Below are 6000 nucleotides of genomic sequence, written 5' to 3'. Positions count from 1 at the left end.
ACTCCTGCCTCAGCATCCTGAGTAGCTGGGATTATAGGCACCCGCCACACACATGGAAAAGACTCTACCTCTCTACTTGGAATAATTCTTATTGGCAATCCAATGTCTGAGTGTCATTGCATGCCCTTTTCCAAGCATACAGGAATGGTATGATGACTTCCTGGCAGAAGGCCCCAGAGAGTTGTCAGACATCCTGATAAATGGGAATCACTCCTATTCTCGGTGTTTGGTCACACATGTCAGTGCTAACCTTCTGCAATTTTCTGATGTTCATCCTAAATTTCCCCATAACCAGGCATAGAGCCAAGATAATGGGAAAGCATCCCTGCCCTTTGCTGTATAAGTCCTGTTCTTTTTAGAATAACATACAACGAGGCTTGTTCACAAAGGTGTGCTGGAGACAGCTCATCCCAGCTTGCAAGAGCTGACTGATAAATTTTCAGAAATTTTGTGAGCAGGTTAACATCATCTTGAGAGCTTGAAGTCAGCCATGATGAGATTATTTACACCACAACAATTCGCAAATATTACAAATCAGCACTGGTGGTTAAGCATTTACCAGCACACCACCGCTGGCTACTGAATCCCTGGAATTTTTTAGACACTCAGAGAGGGTCAGAGCTCGACTTAATTCACTTTTTAATTCTCCCTAGGGAAAAAAAAAAAAAAAAACAGGAAAAACAGAAATAAAGAGCCCCTAAAATGTTGGGATTAGAGGGGATGCTAGAGGCCATCTAGTGAAAACACTGTGGACAAGAGAGGTGACAAGAACGTAATGCTAACCAGTATGGACAAAGAGAACGAGATCCAGAACCCTATTTCTAGCCACTGCTCTCTGCAACATCCCACACGGACTCTACAAAAACAACAGCAAAAGAGAATAATTGTTTTCACTCCACTGTCCCTGCAGTAAATTTTCCCATTTTAAAAATGAAATATTTGATTTCTTTTTTGTTTTTTTTTTTTGAGACGGAGTCTTGTTCTGTCACCCAGCTAGAATGCAGTGGCGAGATCTTGGCTCCCTGCAACCTCTGCCTCCCAGGTTCAAGCAATTCTCGTGCCTCAGACTCCTGAGTAGCTGGGACTACAGGTGTGTGCCACCACACCTGGCTAATTTTTTTATTTTTAGTAGAGACAGGGTTTCACCATGTCAAGCAATCTGCCCACCTCAGCCTCCAAAGTGCTAGGATTACAGGCGTGAGCCACCGCGACCAGCGTGAAACATTTGATTTTCACCATGCATTTCCTCAACCTGAGAAGCAGGCAGTTCAATAATTTCCCATAGGTTTTACAGAAAAAGAGCCACTACTTGCTTCTCTGAAGATTTCTAGGGACGGAGTGAGAGGTGTTCTCAGCAAGGTGGATTATCTGCCTTCAGGTGACGGGACTATTGAGGTTTCTGGAGGCTTTAAGGGGTTTATGTGAAGGAGAAACCTCTGAGCTCAAGCAGCAGTGAATTCCGAGTACCTAAGAAGCTGAGAAGTTAAGGTCCCTGCCTGTTTACTACAAGCTGACCGGGCACAGCTATCCTTGGGCTCTGGTGTTGACACCCATGCCTGAGGGACAATGAGTGACCAGGCGGACTGAAGCCTGTAATGCACATCAGAATTCCTGCACCTGAGATTCCTAAATCTTCATCACCCTGGAAGGCTCTGGGAAACTGGGTAGGGAGTGGACTGTTAGTCCCATTTTGTGGTTTGTTCAGATAAGATACAACTTGTCCACGTTTATAAGAAAGGTAAGGTAAGCCAGCACTTTGAGAGGCCAAGGCAGGTGGATCGCTTGAGGTCAGGAGTTTGAGACAGCCTGGGCAACATGGCAAAACCTTGTGTCTACTAAAAACACAAAAATTAGCTGGGTGTGGTGGCGCACACCTGTAATTCCAGCTACTCGGGAGGCTGAGGCAGGAGAATCGCTTGAGCCCAGGAAGCAGAGGTTGTAGTGAACCAAGATTGTCCCACTGCACTCCAGCCTGGGCAACAGAGTGAGACGCTATCTCAAAAGAGAGAGAAAGAGAGAGAAACTGAAAACTTCTGACCTTACAGATTTATTTAGGCAAAAAAAAAAAAAAAAAAAACAAAACCAAAGTTGAGAACATCTCCCAGAATAACAGTGAAGTGTTAATGAGCTAATTAGCACTTGTGCATGGTTTGCTAATAGGTCCTATGGGAACAGAGAACCTTTGGTATGGAAAAGTTTATTCTTGACATAATTAGAGTATTAACTATTCAAAGGAAAAACTTAGATGTTGGATTATATGAGTGACTTTACTAAAAATTACAATGTATTCTATAAGAAAAGAATTTGAGTTAATTGAGTACATTTGAGTTAATCGAGTCTGAAATCCCTGATGTGCTTAGTTCCCATCGTAGAAGTGAATGTAACCACTGATGGTATGTTACTTTATTTTTTTTTTTCTTTTTTTTCTTGAGACGGAGTCTCGCTCTTTCACCCAGGCTGGACTGCAGTGGCGCTATCTCGGCTCACTGCACGCTCCACCTCCCGGGTTCACTCTATTCTCCTGCCTCAGCCTCCTGAGTAGCTGGGACCGGGCGCGGTGGCTCACGCCTGTAATCCCAGCACTTTGGGAGGCTGAGGCGGGCGGATCACGAGGTCAGGAGATCGAGACCATCCTGGCTAACACGGTGAAACCCCGTCTCTATTAAAAACGTATGTTACTTTAAACAGGAGTCAACAGTCATGCAGTGGCAGACACTTTTGAATGTGTCCATAGCATCTAGTAGGATGTAGCTAACTTCAGTAAAGCCAATTTTGATTTGTATTTATTGTGGCAAAAGGGAAACACTGTTGAGCTCTGAGGAGTCTGGATTGGTTTGCTGGCTCTTTTCAATTCGAGGTTTGATGAGTGCCTGCTGTATGTCAGGAAACAAGCCAGCTTCTCAAACTACAAAGTGTTTATGAGTCTCCCAGGGATCTGGCTGCTAAAATTCAGATTCCAGTTCACTAGATCTGGAGTGAGGTCTGAGCTTTGGCATTTCAAAAAAACTCTCAGACGATGCCTGTGCTGCTGGCTCAAGGACTAAACTTTAAGCACCAAGGAGCTAAGCACTAGAAATAAAATGAACAAGACCACGTCTTCACATCATAGGAGCTTATCAACACATACACAGGCAATTGCAATATGATGTTAGTGCTATGATAGAGGTACCAAAGGCACAGGATGCTGGGACACACACACACACAAAAGAGGCATCTAACAGCCGGGGAGGGAGGGGTCCCAAGGAAGTATTCTGGAGAGAAAAGCAGAAAACCATCAGGGATGGCCTTGTCTCTTTGGCTATAGAGTTTAGCATTTAATTGATAAGCAGGAAGGAAGTACTGAGGGTTACTGTTGAATGGTAGAGTATGGCTTGAGTTGCATTTAGAAAATCACTCTAGAGCTACTAATGGAGGTTGGAGGGAGACTTTCTTGATTCTTTCCTTATCAGGACCTGTTGATTCTACATCCAAATTCTCTTCCAATTCTATTAATATCACTTCTTGCCATCTCCTTTGCTGCCCCCTTAAGCCCTGCCACCATCATTTCTTACTTGAATAATGTAATCATCTCCTAACTGGTTCCCCAACTTCTAATCTTGCTCCTACAACATATTTTCCATGCAGCAACCAGAGTGATCTGTTTTTAAGGTAGATCAAATCATGTCCTTCTCCTGATGAAAACCCTTCAATGGCTCCCCAAGGTACTCTAAATTTCCAAATCTATCCATAGCCTATAAAGCTCGACATGATCCTTCCTCCTCTTAAACTATTCTTCCCTTCACTTGAGACAGTCCAGCCACAACAGCCTAATACCTGTTCTTTTTTATTTTATTTTGAGACAGAGTCTTGCTCTGTCACCCAGGCTGGAGTGCAGTGACGCAATCTCGGCTCACTGCAAGCTCCGCCTCCCGGGTTCACGCCATTCTCCTGCCTCAGCCTCCCAAGTAGCTGGGACTACAGGCACCCGCCACCATGCCTGGCTAATTTTTTGTATTTTTTAGTAGAGATGGGGTTTCACCGTGTTAGCCAGGATGGTCTCAATCTCCTGACCTCGTGATCCACCCACCTCGGCCTCCCAAAGTGCTGGGATTACAGGCATGAGCCACCGCACCCCGCCAGTACCTGTTCTTTAAGTACATCAACGTGAACCTGCCTCAGAACCTGCCTCTACTTGCTGTTCTTCCTATCCACAATGCTCTTCCTTCAGATCTTCTAAGACTGGCTCTTTTTCATCATCATTCAGGTCTCTGCTCAGATGTTACCGGCTCAGACAACTCTACTCTGAATATCCAAATTTAATCCACCCCTTCAGTTACCTTCTATCCCATTATCTTGTCTTTCAATTGGTATCTGGAATTTTCTTGTTTAATGTGTTATTTAGACACTTATACACACACACACTCACCTATTATCACAGTATGTGCTCAGTGACAGAAGAAACTGTCTCTTTTGTTCACTGCAATTTCCCTAACCCCCAGAACAATGCATATGGTAGATGCTCTATAAGCATTTGTTGAATGAATGGGTTTGTTGGAGGTAAGATGGGTGCCAGGGAAACCTAGTAGAAGCTTTTGAAGTCATCCATGCAAGAATAGAGAAAGTCTAAACTAGGGTTTTGGTAACAGAGATGGGGAGGTAATTGGTTGAGAAATATTTAGGAGGTAGCATCAATAGGACTTGGTAATTGAAAAAAGGGGGAGCATGTGAATGAAAGAAGAAATAAAGATGACTTCTCTCTTGCACATCTAATGAATAGTGGTGCTACTAAGTTAGATGGAGAATCCAAGTAGAAACTAATGAAATCAATTATGGATATGATACATTTGAGGTTCTTCTGGAACATCTAGATGGAGATGGATATATGGGTCTGGAGCTTGGAAGAGATGTCTGTACTTACATAAATTGGGAATTGGTATCCAGCTAGTAATTGCTCAGAAAGAATACACATAAGAAGAAGACAAGTACACAACAGACAAAACCTCGAGGTACGCCAACAATTAGAAGATTGGTGAAGGAAGTGGAGCCCACAAAGGAATAGTCAAATAGAGATGAGGAGAACCAGAACATTTTTCGAGGCATCACAGAAGCCAAGGGAACATAAAAGTTCGAAGGAGGCAGGAGTGATTAATGGTGTTAAATTTAGCAGAGAGATCAAGGAAGATAATGAACAGAAAGTGCCTATTGGATTTGGCAATTAGGTGCTCATAGGCTCCTAACATTCAGTAGAACTGTGTAGGCGGAAGTCAAATTTCAGAGTAATGAAGATGGAATTGGAGGTGAAGAGATTATTTTTAAAAAATTCTTTTTTGAGACAGAGTCTCGCTCTCTCACCCAGGCTGGAGTGCAGTGGCAAGATCTTGGCTCGCTGCAACCTCTGCCTCCTGGGTTCAAGCAATTCTCCTGCCTCAGACTCCCGAGTAGCTGGGACTACAGGCATGTGCCACCACACCCGGCTAATTTTTGTATTTTTAGTAGAGACAGGGTTTCACCGTGTTAGCCAGGATGGTCTTGATCTCCTGACCTCATGATCCACCCGCCTCAGCCTCCTAAAGTGCTAGGATTACAGGTGTGAGCCACCGCACCTGGCTGAAAAATAATTCTTTCAAGAAGTTTGAATGAGTATAGAAGGAGAAAGAACAGCAACTGAAGAGGTCATAAGAAGGTTTTTTGGGGGGATTTTTTAATGATGGAAGTAACTCAATTACTGTATGTTTGTGCGCTAAGAATAAAAAGTCAGTAAAGACCAGGAGGTTGCATATAGGAGAGGACAGATAAGTGATGGAGTAAGATCAAGAGAAATGGGAAAGGAGGACAGAGGATGGGACTTAGGACACAGTTGGTGGTATCAGCCTTCAGCAGAGACAGGGATACTTTATGCCCTGAGTTAAGAGAGAAAGGAAAGGTGAAGCAAGATAGGTAAATGACATTAAATAAATATAATGACTTCTAGTTTCTCAATAAAATAGGCAATAGGAAGGCAGTTTAGATTTTTTACCATAA

This window comes from Pan paniscus, chromosome 6 (genome assembly GCF_029289425.2).
Source record: "Pan paniscus chromosome 6, NHGRI_mPanPan1-v2.0_pri, whole genome shotgun sequence".
Taxonomy (NCBI): domain Eukaryota; kingdom Metazoa; phylum Chordata; class Mammalia; order Primates; family Hominidae; genus Pan; species Pan paniscus.
The sequence above is the reverse complement of the archived record's forward strand: the minus strand, read 5'-3'. Positions refer to the sequence as shown.